This window comes from Somniosus microcephalus, chromosome 10 (assembly GCF_052327205.1).
Source record: "Somniosus microcephalus isolate GS21.2 chromosome 10, FLI_Smic_1.0, whole genome shotgun sequence".
Classification (NCBI taxonomy): domain Eukaryota; kingdom Metazoa; phylum Chordata; class Chondrichthyes; order Squaliformes; family Somniosidae; genus Somniosus; species Somniosus microcephalus.
Window position 1 is genome coordinate 162,117,273 of NC_140996.1, and position 14,207 is coordinate 162,131,479.

The 14,207-nt window shown below is 49.8% G+C and overlaps 1 pseudogene; it reads left to right on the forward strand.

The window, feature by feature from the left end:
• Positions 1-2,473: 2,473 nt before the first annotated feature.
• The window catches only part of LOC147111804 (SAFB-like transcription modulator), a 32,991-nt pseudogene continuing 21,257 nt past the window's right edge, over positions 2,474-14,207 (forward strand).

A 14,207-nucleotide genomic window follows, 5' to 3' on the forward strand; every position in this document is an offset into this window, starting at 1 on the left:
TACCCATTCTTATCATAACACTTCAAATTCATCTCTTTACTCTCCTACAGGTCCATCAAGTGCCCCCCCCCCCCACCCACCACTGTCCAGCCGGAGGAGGAAGACGACTCCTCAGGGGAAGCTCCAGTCTCTGAGGGTGCACCGCCAGCAGACCCATGCGCACCCAGCACCAGTGCAGATACATACACCTCGGTGGGTCCTGTCAGAGATAGATTAGTGTTGTCACCTGGTCTGTCACAAGTCACAAGTGAGCAAGAGCAGATGGTATTGACAGGGACAGCTGTGCAGAATCCTCGCTGGAGGTCGCAGGATGCTGCAAGCTCTGCTGAGCTGCATGCAGCTGCTGAACCTCGGGGGCCATCAAGAAAGAGTTTGATCTTGGAGGGGCAGCAACAATTGCATGAGGCTCTGGCAGCTTTTGCAGCTGCAATGTGTGTGACGGTACAGAGAATGGAGGAGTCCATCTCCAACATGAGCACCAGCATCTCACCGGCGATGGTGATGATGTGCTGTTCCATGGAAAGGATGGCCACCTGCATGGAGCAGTAAATGCGCCAGTCCAACGAGAACATGCTTGCTGTGAACAACAGATTGCAGATCACTCATTGACCTCATCTCGATGAAGGATACTAACGTAGACATGGGTCTTCATTGCCCCACTGATGTGCAGCAAGGTGCTGTCCAGCTCCTTGCTAGCAGGGAAGTGCAGGTGGCCCATGAGAGGGATGATGGTGAGAGGGGACATGGAAGTGGGGGCTCTTCACAAAGCATTCCCACTTTTCCCCCATTGCCTACTCCTCAGTCAGACCCCACATGCTGCCTCGGATCCCAATTGCCGAGTCTGCCCCTGCACAGTTGCAGGAGGAGCAGTCTTTGGCGGGGCCATCATAGGCTCCAAACCCAGAGGACGGCCGCCAAAAGTGTCTAAGCAGTTGCAAATGTAAGAAATCACACAACACCAAGTTATAGTCCAACAGCTTTATTTGAAATCACAAGCTTTCGGAGCACTGCTCCTTCATCAGGTGAAGTGGAGAGATGCATAAAAACACAACTTATATAGTCAGAGAATAATGTCAGATGTTTACAGGTAATCTTTCTAACTGCCATTTATCACACCTCGGCAGCAATCAAAGGTGTAAATGGTGTCCAAACAGGTCAGTCAGGAAAACATTACATCAAAGAACAATGAGGTGGGGTCACAAGGGGTCAAATGTTGCAGATGCTGGGGTCTGTATGAAAAACAAAAAAAAAGACAAAAAACATTTTTTTTGCTGGAAATCACAGCAGGTCCGGCCGCATCTGTGTGGAGAGAACAAGCCAACGATGACTTGAGTCTGGATGACCCTACATCAGGTGGGGTTACATGTAGCGTGACATGAACCCAAGATCCCGGTTGAGGCCGTCCTCATGGGTGCGGAACTTGGCTATCAGTTGCAGCAGGGAAGTGAGCAGCCTGCCTCTACCTCTGCTGAAGCCACAGGAGTTGCACCTCATAAAAGCACGCGTAAACTAAAATGACACAATCCTAGATGCACAAGGGTATGCATATGGGTGTATGAAAAAATGTTACTGATAAGTTTCAGTTATATTTATGACACACATAAATTTATTTTATTTCCTTGCACCATTTTCCAGTCTTGTCTATTTTTGCCTGCTACCTGGGAAATGACTTTGTCACTTGGAATGAATAGTGAGATATTAATTAATCATGAGCAATAGGGGGTTGGGTGACAGGAATGGTTTGGTCATTGTATGACTGCTTTGTGGTGTTGTTGAGGGGGGGAAGTTAGTACAGCATCTGGGAGCTCTATGGGTGCACTGGTATAAGTTAACTAAATCTGGCCATTATGAGGCCATCGCGGACCTCCCGGGCAGCAATGTGCGCCGCTGCTGGTGCCATCTCCACCTTAGGTTCCTCCTCCACCTCGTATAGCACCTGTTCCTCCTCCTCTGAAGAGGCTGTGTGCTCTGCGCCTTGCTCCTCCTGCAGCTCCAATCCTCACTGCTGTGCTATGTTGTGCAGTGCGCAGCAGGCAACGACGATTCTGAAGACCCTGTCTGGTGTGTACTGAAGGGCCCTCCAGATGTCTCAAGGCATCTGAAGCGCATCTTCATCATGCCGATTGCTTGCTCTCTGACACAACTGGTGGACATGTGGCTGTCATTATAACACTCATCGGCCTCATTGCTTGGCCTCCTCAAGGGTGTCATCAGCCATGTCTTCAGTGGATAGCCCTTGTCTCCAAGCATCCAGCCGGTAAGTCTGTTTGAAAAGGCGAAGAGCTGAGGGAGGGTGGACTGGCGCAGCATGTAAGAGTCATGACAGCTTCCAGGGAAGCTGGTGCACACATGCATGATGATCTTTTTATGGTTACAGACGAGCTGTACATTGAGGGAGTGGAAGCCCTTACGGTTCACAAACACTCCTGCGTGATCTGGGGGTACCTTAATGACCACCTGTGTGCAGTCGATGATGGCCTGCACCTGTGGGAAGTCAGCCCAGAGCTGCAAAGACCACTCAGTAACATTGGCTTCATCAGTAATTGGCTGACTTGTCAAACATGGCATCGGTAATCTGGGTGATGCATCCGCGAGATCCTGCAAATGTCTGCTGCAAATCCCTGGAAGGAGCCTGAGGTGAAGAGTTTGAGGGGAGTGGTGCCTTTGACAGCTACTGGTAAGGCGTGTCCACCATATCCTTTGGGCAGCAGGTCTTGTTCCAGCAAGCTACAAATGTCTGCGATAACCTGGCGCAGTAGCCTGAGCCTCCTGAAGCACTGCTGCTCAGTCATGTCCAGGAAACTGTATACCCTGTGCTGGGGTATCGGCTCCGGTGCGCTGCAGCCCTGTGCTGACCCCCTCTCTCCTGTGAAGCACCAGGTCATTGAGGAGAAGGTTGCTGTTGTGTTGGCTGTTGTTGCTGGTGTTGTTGCTGCTGCTGCTGGTATGGCTGGTGTTGTTGATGCTGAGGCTCATCTTGGTCCAATTCTGAGGTCTAAGGTGAGACAGCATAAGTGGCACCCATGCTGACCTGATAGATGGCAGGTAAAGTGGAGATCAGAGGCCCAATCCCTCAATGTTCTGATTGTTACTTGCAATGTGGTAAGAGTGGCTTCTGCGGCTGCAGAAATGATCTGCAAACTCCTGACAGCTAAATCTCTGCACAAAATGGTGTCAGCAAGAGCCTTTCCATTAGGCCAGGAAGCAGGTGTAAGGTGAGAGTTTTTCTGTGTTTTTTCCAGCTGTCACTTAATTGACTCACACAATGGCCACTGTGTGATGAAATATATGCCTTCATCAGCCCCTGTGTTTTACCTGCTTTGTATTGTGTGTACCGCCCCCTTTTTCCTATTGTGTGTATTGGCTACGCCCCTGCCTTTTGTCATATAAAGGTCTCAAGAGCTGTATGAGTCATTCTATCAGACGAACCCGATGTGGAAAGACTTGCAATGTTCTTAGTGATTAAAAGCCTTCAGTTGAATCCTTTAAGCTCCTTGGCCTAGAAATTGGGTTTTGGCTTAGCCAGGGCTTTAGCGCCGGAAGTTAGTGCCGGCGCTAAGCCCCCTGCGCGCGCCAAAAATTCAGTGGCGCCGCGCCCAAACGGCTGCCGGCGCTACTGAAGGGTCTTTGCGGCGGTACATCGGCGCTAACTGCCGTTTCGCGCCGCAATTCCGGCGCTGCGGCACCCGATGCGGTGCGGCAGGCTGGGGACGTGCAGGCCTCCTCCTCCCGTTAAGGAGGAGCTGCCTGCACCCGGCCGCGGCCCGCGCAAATCAGCTTAAAAATGAGCCCGGCACCTTGGACATGTGCCGGGCTTGCATCTGTTCCGGGGGGGGGGGGGGAGAAGTCCGGGGAGGGAGCTGCGGGCAGGCGGCCGGCGGGAAAGTGGCCGGCCGCCGCGGGGCCTTTAATGCGCCGGCGCAAACTGGAGTAAGGCACCTCTGCCAGAACGTTGCTTGCGGCTGCCACGGGCGAGGCGGCCGCAACTCAATTTCGGAGTTCGGGCGGGTTACCACGGCAACCGGGACGCTGCGCACACCGATGACATCATCGGTGCCGGCGCAGCGCTACCGGTGCAACGCCGATTTAGGGCCCCAGGGAATTTTTAAACTGGCCATAACTCTGGCGCTAGTCCCTCTAGCGCCTCAAAAGCGGCGCTAAGGCTAGTGAATTTCTAGGCCCTTGTCTTTGAGTTATTGATGGCACATCAATTTTAATCACTAAAACACCAAGATGGATCGACTCCTGAAACCAGAGCGCTTGGATCTGGACCCCCATGCCTCAGACGCAGCCACACAGTTCGGACACTGGTTCCAATGCTTCGAATTTTTCATCGCAAACTTATCCACCGCCATAGCAGCCGCAACCGCCACCGGAGACGTGAAACTGGGAATCCTGCGAAACTGGGTGAGCCATCGGGTCTCCCCTCTCATCCAAGATGCCACCAGCTACGGGGATGCCTGCACCATTCTGAAGGCCCACTACGTGCGGCCAATAAACGAGGTGTACGCCAGGCATCTTCTGACTACCCGCATGCAGCGGCATGGTGAGTCACTAGAGGACTTCATGCTAAGCCTAAAAGTACTGGGCAGAGACTGTAACTGTAAGGCCGTGTCTGCCATCGTGTACACGGAGGAGCTGATCCAAGACTCCTTTATTGCGGGCCTCAGTTCAAATTACATTCGGCAGAAACTGTTTGAAAAGGAGGGACTGGACTTAAAACAGGCTATGGGCATAGCGCGATCGCTGGATATGGCCCAGAGGAACTCCGAATCCTGTTCCTCAGGCCACGCGGCCCACTCCGCCTCGTGCGTGCCGTGGGGGCCGCCATCTTGGAAGCCATCTTCACCTCCCAGGTCTCAGGCCAGCCCAGCACCATCGGAGCCCCAGCTCCCACCCAGGAGCCCCACTACTGCCGCGATGCATCGGGGCCCGAAATGCTACTTCTGCGGCCAGGACAAACACTCCAGGCATCTGTGCCCAGCGAAGGGCACCACCTGTTTTAAATGCGGGAAGAAAGGACATTTCAGCAAAGTCTGCAGAGGGAACCCCGCCTCCAACTCCGCCACCGCCGCGTGCGCGCCATGGGGGCAGCCACCTTGGACGCCATCTTGTCCACCCTCATGGAGTCCACCATCTTGCCCCGGCTACACGGACCTCCAGGACCCACTGGTGGCCTCGATCACAGTGGATCAATCCAGGCCGCATCCGTTGTCTAGATCGATGATGGACATGGAGGTAAACGGGAACAAGGTTAAATGCTTGATTGACTGCGGGAGCACCGAAAGCTTTATTCATCCTAGCCTGGTAAAACGACTTTCACTAACGATAGTCCCCAAACAGGGCAAAATCACCATGGCTGATAAGACTCATACCTCAAAAATGACAGGTTTCTGCGCGGTTATGTTGTCGGTAAAAGGCACTGATTACAGAGATTTTAAACTATTGATAATGCCAGACCTCTCTGTGAGCATGATCTTGGGTCTGGACTTCCAGTGCCACCACCAAAGTATCACGCTTACCTACGGTGGGTCCCAGCCGTCCCTCACAGTGTGCGGTCTGGCTACCCTGAAGGTCAAGCCGCCCTCTCTGTTCACCAACCTCGCACCCAACTGTCGACCCATAGCGACCAAGAGTAGGCGGTACAGCTGGGAGGATAGACGGTTCATTGCGTCGGAAGTAGAAAGACTCAAGCGGGAGGGTATCATCGAATGCAGTACCAGCCCGTGGCGCGCCCAGGTAGTAGTAGTTAAGGGTAGCGAAAAGAAGCGGATGGTGATAGATTATAGCCAGACGGTTAATCTATACACCCAGCTAGGCGCCTACCCTCTGCCCCGCATAGCGGATATGGTTAACCAAATTGCGCAATACCGGGTGTTTTCCACCATCGACCTAAAATCGGCATACCACCAGCTCCCCATTAGGCCGGAGGACCGTCCATACACCACCTTCGAGGCGAACGGACGCCTCTACCACTTCCTCAGAGTCCCCTTTGGGGTAACGAATGGGGTCTCGGTCTTCCAGCGGGAGATGGACCGCATGGTCGATGAGAACCAGTTAACAGCCACCTACCCATACCTAGACAACGTCACCATCTGCGGCCACGACCAGCAAGACCACGACTCGAACCTCGCGAGATTTCTGAAAACCGCCCTCAGACTCAATCTCACCTACAACGAGGATAAGTGTGTCTTTAGCACCACGCGCCTCTATATCCCGGGCTGCGTGGTGGAAAACGGGGAAATCGGTCCGGACCCCAACCGATTGCGCCCCCTACGGGAGCTACCCCTACCAAACACTCCCAAGGCCCTGAAAAGGTGCCTGGGGTTCTTCTCCTATTACGCCCAATGGGTCCCCAATTATTCCAACAAGGCCCGTCCCCTCCTGAAATCAACGTCCTTCCCGCTCACGGCCAAGGCCCACGCCGCCTTCAACAGCATTAAACATGACATTGAGAAGGCCGCGCTGCAGGCAGTGGACGAAAACATCCCTTTCCAGGTCGAAAGCGATGCGTCCGACTTCGCTTTAGCAGCCACCCTCAACCAGGATGGGCGGCCCGTAGCCTTTTTCTCAAGCACCCTCCAAGGGCCCGAGATCAGGCACTCCTCGGTAGAGAAGGAGGCCCAGGCCATAGTGGAGGCAGTGCGGCACTGGAGGCACTACCTAGCCGGCAAACGCTTCACCCTGCTTACCGACCAGCGGTCGGTAGCCTTCATGTTTAACAACGAACAGAGGGGGAAGATCAAGAACGACAAAATTCTCAGGTGGCGGAGCGAACTCTCCACGTTTGAGTACGACATAATATATAGGCCAGGGACCCTCAACGAATCCCCTGACGCCCTATCACGAGGGATGTGTGCCAGCATCCAGGGGGACAGGCTACAGGGCCTCCACAATGGCCTCTGCCACCCGGGGATCACCCGGCTATTTCACTTTATAAAATCCCGTAGCCTCCCCTATTCCATCGAGGAGGTCCGGTCGATGACCAGGGACTGCCGCACCTGTGCGGAATGCAAGCCCCGTTTTTTCAGGCCCGACCGAGCCCACCTGATCAAAGCTACATGGCCATTCGAGCGCCTGAGCTTAGATTTCAAGGGACCACTCCCCTCCACCGACCGCAATGTGTACTTTCTCAACATTGTGGACGAGTACTCCCGCTTCCCATTCGCCTACCCCTGCCCAGACATGACCAGTGCCACAGTCATCAAGTGCCTCGGCAACCTGTTTTGCACGTTCAGCATGCCTAACTACATCCACACTGACAGGAGGGCGTCGTTCATGAGCGACGAACTGCGCCAATACCTGCTGTCGAAGGGGATAGCCACGAGTCGGACCACTAGTTATAACCCCTGGGGTAATGGGCAAGTGGAGAGGGAGAATGCGACAGTGTGGAAGGCGGTCACCTTAGCACTAAGGTCTAAAGGCCTCCCCACCTCCCGCTGGCAAGAGGTCCTCCCAGATGTACTCCACTCGATAAGGTCGCTACTGTGTACTGCTACTAACGCCACTCCTCACGAGAAGATGTTTGTTTTTCCCCGCAAATCAACCTCAGGAGTGTCCCTACCCTCGTGGCTCTCCACCCCAGGGACAGTCCTATTACGGAAGCATGTGAGGGGCCACAAAATGGATCCCCTCGTGGAGGCAGTACACCTACTCCACGCAAACCCACAGTACGCATACGTCAAGCACGCCGACGGGCGTGAGGACACCGTGTCCATAAAGGACCTCGCCTCGGCAGGAAGCGACGACGACCCATCACCACCACCCCCAGAAGAACCTCCACCATCCCCAGGCTCACCACCCCCAGAAGTACCTGCAACACCCCCAACACATGGGTATGCCCAGGAGGGCACCACGGACTCCCGGTCGGAACCCGAGGTACTGTTGCGATGTTCAGGAAGGACTATCACACCCCCGGACAGACTAAATCTGTAGAAGGGGTGAATGTGATGAAATATATGCCTTCATCAGCCCCTGTGTTTTACCTGCTTTGTATTGTGTGTACCGCCCCCTTTTTCCTATTGTGTGTATTGGCTACGCCCCTGTCTTTTGTCATATAAAGGTCTCAAGAGCTGTATGAGTCATTCTATCAGACGAACCCGATGTGGAAAGACCTGCAATGTTCTTAGTGATTAAAAGCCTTCAGTTGAATCCTTTAAACTCCTTGGCCTAGAAATTGAGTTTTGGCTTAGCCAGGGCTTTAGCGCCGGAAGTTAGTGCCGGCGCTAAGTCCCCCTGCGCGCGCCAAAAATTCAGCAGGGCCGCGCCCAAACGGCTGCCGGCGCTACTGAAGGGTCTTTGCGGCGGTAAATCGGCGCTAACTGCCGTTTCGCGCCGCAATTCCGGCGCTGCGGCACCCGATGCGGTGCGGCAGGCTCGGGAAGTGCAGGCCTCCTCCTTCCCTTAAGGAGGAGCTGCCTGCACCCGATCGCGGCCCGCGAAAATCTTTTAAAAAATGAGCCCGGCACCTCGGACAAGTGCCGGGCTTGCTTCTGTTCCGGGGGGGTGGGGGGGAAGTCCGGGGAGGGAGCTGCGGCCAGGCGGCCGACGGGAAAGCGGCCGGCCGCCGCGGGGCCTTTAATGCGCCGGCGCAAAGACTCGTAAGACTCTGTTGCCAGAGTCTTAGTTGCGGCTGTCACGGGCGAGGCGGCCGCAACTGAATTTCGGCGCTGGGGCCCGTCGGCATGGCAACCGGGACGCTGCGCACACCGATGACGTCATCGGTGCCGGCGCAGCGCTACCGGTCTACCGCGGCGTAAGGGCCCCAGGCAATTTCGGCGCCGACGCCAAATGCAGCGCTAGGCCCTCTAGCGCCGCAAAATCGGCGCTAAGGGCACTCAATTTCTAGGCTCTTGTCTTTGAGTTATTGATGGCACATCACACTGAGCTTCCACCTCCCCTTCACATGCGAGGTTCCCAAGGTGCGTGCGCTACAAGTTAAAGCCAAAACCTGAGGTTATAAAGACAGTTAAGGGTCTCTCAATGAACAGTTAAGTACCTCAATGAGGTCGCCCGCCTCTCCCAAGCAGGTCCGTGATGCGCCTCAAAATGCGCCCAAGTTAAATGCGAAAGTCGGCAGGATGACAGCTGTCAATTTCCGTGCTTATAACTGCCGACCCGCCCCCAAACCCACACATTCAGCAATGGGAAAATTCCGGCCTAGATCTCAACTGATGTGAGTGCAATGATCCTTTTCACGGCATAATGGGATGAATTTCCAAAGGAACTTTGACCAGAGAAGGAAGTGGCACGTGAGGCAATTGCACTGATGGTCTCAACCTTTGAGACAAATAAATCCATAAGCTCTTCACACTTGGTTTTAGAAGTGAAAGTGTAAGGGTAGAGGAAAACAGGTTTGAAGAGGCAGTTATGGATTGTTCTTTCCCCCTAAGATAATCCTTGAATTGCAGAAGGATTTGGCTTTTGAAGAAGTAAGTGCGATAATACTTGTCATTGTCCAGCCATATTTGGCAGTGATGACAAGAATATGGGGAATTAAGGTAGAGGTTGTGGTGTTCTTAGTGAACTGGGGTGCCTTCTGGGAAACAGAAAGCCTGTGCTAACTGGATGGGCTTCACTTAACTGGTGAATTTATTTGACTTCATTTAATGTTCTACATCTTTCAGACTTATAAAAGGACTGAATCCCAGAGGCTCAGAGTCTGTCATATTATATTGTAATTAATTCCACCACTGTTACTGTGAATCTCACCTATGTTTAAGTCCAAGAGTGTTGATGAGACAGTTTGCCCTCCATATTTATACCTGTGGGAACAAAAAGTGCCAGAGATGTAATTTTTCTAGTAAGTTGAGACAGGGAAGAAAATGTGTGAATCTGGGGATTCAAAAGGTTCTGACAGGGCTGACAGACTTCATAACTGCTCTATACATCTCATAGACACAATTATTTTCTGGTTAATTAATGCTTAGTCTTTTAAAATAATAAAAATGAATTCATGATAATATTTAACAGATGTTGCTATCAAGTTAAGTAATGAGGAAGAGCAATTTTGATTATTTTCAAAGAAAGAATGGAGCATATTATTTTACTTTAAATACATGAACACTTGTTAATACATAAGCATATAACTTGGGAACAGGAGTAACAACTAAAGTGGCCCAGATTTTGCAGTAAGAATAATGGTGAGGCCATCAGGGCTCACCGTCATCAAAGTGTAAATCGGACAGAAACTTCTAGCGACCGTACATGCGCAAGTAAACGCGGAAATCAGGAAGTTGCTGTCTGAGTTACCCGGCTCCTCCAGAAGCTTTGTTATAACCGTATCTTGGCATTGAATGACATGAGAAGGTGTGAAGTTGTAGTACTTGTGTGATGGATACCCACTAAACTCAGCAGGAAAAGTTAGGGCTTGTCCATTCCAGTGTAAGTACATTTTTAACGCCGTGATATATCTTAATTTCTGTCAAACAACTGGCACTGAAAATTAACTTTTAAAAATGTGGAGTCCCAGTCCATCAGATTTTAATTATTGTTGGTGATTAAAAAAAATTAAAAATGTAAATAATTGTTTTAAACTTTTTCTTTGTCTCTTTTATCTCTCTCTTTTAATCCCATCTTTCTCGCACACTCTTTATTTCACTTTCTTTTCATGATTTGGCATTGAATTAAATATTCTAGCTTACTCTTCCTGGTTCAGACGCTGCGTTCCTCCGTAAAGATTCTTCAATTTGATTGGTTAAGGAGATACACTGTTGCTTTCCCTGTTCGCACAGGTGCCAGAACCCCTGTAGAGGGCGCTGCGCCAAAATGGCTTTCTAATCACAGCAAGTTCCAGTGTAATAGCCCATCGAGAGCCTGTGGGGAAGTGTAAGTGTAATGAGCGGCTGCCGCCGTTCGTTCACCACTGACCGCAACATCCAAGCCTTTATGTATTTGCACACTTCAGGCATTATACATTATCCAATGCAAATTTCTGTCACATTTTCATTTGCTGCCTTCAAATGTATAATATTCATAAAGCAGCAACAAGTCACAGTTTAGGTGCTTTACAAATTTCCAATCAATGTTCAGAATGAAAATTCCAATTAGGTAATACTAAGCATTTCACACAAGAACAAATCAACACTTGCCAGTTTGTAAAGTCTGTCAACAAAAGAGAACAGAACAAGAACTATAGTAATCTGGGATGTAATGTTTAAGTCATCCACCAGTTGGAGCCAAGTATTAAGGGTTCACATTCACCAGTATTTAAGGTAATGGGTCATGTATTCAAGGTCCTGGTACACCAGTTAATGCGGTAATGTGGCATTGCATTATGGGTATGACTCAGAGGTTGATCCTCCATCTTGTGCTCGTGCAATAAGAATTGTGTGCCTTGCCTCCAGCTTGTAAGAGACATGTTTCTCTGCTACACCGTGTAAATAAACAGTTGGGTTTGTTCCTAATATCTCGCTTCTCTCAGTTTCTGACCTTACCACTCGGATATCACATATTAGTTGTCTGCGAGTGCAGCTGAACCTGGTGCTAAAACTCTGGATGAGGGGAACCAGAAGACCAGGCAGAGGAAGAAATTGAAGAGTTTGTTCTTGAAGACGTGGATGTCCTTTTGCCTGAAGAGGAAGAAGTGGATGAAAATGAAAAAGATGTAGATGATATAGATGACGATTCTCGTGAAGTGTCTAAATCTCTACCTTCAGAGCAAGGCCTTGCTGAAGCTCAACAAACAGTTCAAGATGAAATTGAACCCAATGCATCTATGAAAGAAGTGGATGATGATAATATTTCAGTCACAATCCAAGCAGAAGATGCCATCACGTTGGACTGCGATGGCGACGATCTCTTGGAAACAGCTAAAATCCTGAAAACTCCAGAATGTGAGAATAAAGTCAGAGCTGAAAAGGAGTCCCAGTCCCAGGAGGATGTGAAGGGAGAAGTCAAAAATGAGGGAAAGAAGGAGAAAAATCATAAGGAAGGAAGAAAAGAGGAGGGGATAAAAGCAGAGCCAACGAAGAAGGAGACCAGGGAAGGGTCCAGAAAAGCTGAAGCTGGAGAGAAAGAGAAAGATTCTTCAAAGAAAGGCCTCTCATCTTCTGGGGCATCCAGTCAAGCAAAGAGTTCAAGTACGGATTCGAAAGATAAGACTTCTACTAAAGATGAAAAAGGGGGTGTTAATAGTACTGGGAGTAGCAGTGGCAGCACTAGCAGTTCAACCAAGAACCTGTGGATTAGTGGCTTGTCCTCGAATACTAAAGCAGCTGATCTAAAGAATCTGTTTAGTAAATATGGCAAGGTATTGAGTGCGAAAGTAGTAACCAATACACGCAGTCCTGGTGCTCGATGTTATGGATTTGTGACCATGTCTTCAAGTACAGAAGTGTCCAGATGTATTTCCCACCTTCATCGCATTGAGCTACATGGACAGCAGATTTCTGTTGAAAAAGTTAAAAATGATCCGTTTAAAAAAGAATCCACAACAAAAGATGGAACCGGGAAGACGAGTTCAAGCAGAATTAGCAGTGAAAAAAAGAGTTCGACTAGTGGAAAAACAAGTAGCAAGACCCAAGCTTCTTCCAAAAAAGAGGATAAGAAAACCGAAAAATCTGGAGAGAGAAAAGAAAGCAAGAATGGGTCAAGCTCCACAAAGAAACCAGAAAATAAAAAGGATGAGAAGGACAAAGAGCCGCAGTTTTGGAGAAGGAGATGCGGTCCTTACCAGGAATTTCAGTTATGGTCCAAAATGGATTCCTGGCGTCATAGACTCAATGACCGGTCCAGTATCATATACGGTCATGGTGGGAACTGGTCAGGTAGTACGCAGACATGTAGATCAGATACTGACCAGACAAAGGGAAATCAAAATGGAGGTTCCAGAGGAGATGTCGGAGGACAAGTTGGCCCCCAGTTATCCAAATGCATCGGTGGTACCACCACCACGAACAGAGCCAGTTCCACCTGGACCCCTTCGTAAAGAGGAAACCATCGTAGCAGAGTCAGATACTCTGAGTACTGCTCAGGAGCAGCAGGTGGCTCTACCACAACCAAGCAGGGACTTGACTGTAAGACGTTCACCAAGGACTCACAAGCCGCCAGAGAGATTGATAACGACCTGCTAGATTTGTTCAGTATGGACTATCGTTAAAGGAGTTTCCGTATGGGACTTTTTAAGAATGTTGTTAAGAAATTAATGTTCAACTTAAGAGGGGAGGGATATAGTAATCTGGGATGTAATGTTTAAGTTATCCACCAGATGGAGCCAAATATTAAGGGTTCACATTCACCAGTATTTAAGGTAATGGTTCATGTATTCAAGGTCCTGGTACACCAGTTAATATGGTAATGTGGCATTGCATTATGGGTATGACTCAGAGGTTGATCTTCCATCTTGTGCTCGTGCAATAAGAATTGCGTGCCTTGCCTCCAGCTTGTAAGAGATATGTTTCTCTGCTACACCGTGTAAATAAACAGCTGGGTTTGTTCCTAATATCTCGCTTCTCTCAGTTTCTGACCTTACCACTCGGATATCACAAGAACAAATCAAATCGTTCCAAATTAACTTTTGGGAAAAAAATGTCATCCAAACTAGGAGCTCAAAATAAGGTTTCTGACTTAAAAAGACCCCAAAAAATGACATATTTCAAAATATTTGACATATATAAATGATTGAGACTTGGGTATAAGGGGCACAACAAAATTTGCAGATCAAACAAAAATAGCTTTGAAGAGGATTGTAAGATTGGGCAGATAGATGTCAGATGAAATTTAATGCAAGATATATGGGGACCTAAATTCATTAGTGCCTGAAATGGACGTGATTCCAGCATTGTGCAGTGACAGCAGGCCAGAATGGAGAGGCCCGATGACCATCCTCAGTACGTCCTCAGGCCTCATCATCAGAATCTCGGCGACCTCCGAAGGGTCGGGTCTAACCAATTTCGGCTGTCGCTGAGGCCCACAGGTAAGTCTGAGGGGGAGGGGAGCGATCGGGAGGGGTCGAGGTCAGTCCAGCAGTGGCCCACAGTCGTTTGGTGGAGCACTCCTGCTTTTTCTTACTCCACAAAAAATTACATTGCTGAAAGTTTTTGGGTCTTTGTCTGATTGGTCTTTGCGGCCCCTTTAAGGATCGGTGATTAGTTCCCTCAAGGCTCAGGAATATTAGTTGCAAGCTCCAACTAGTGTACATAAATTTATGAATTCGGGTTGGAAAAAGAGTGCAGGAGCCTCATTTCAATATTGAAATGAGGCTTGTG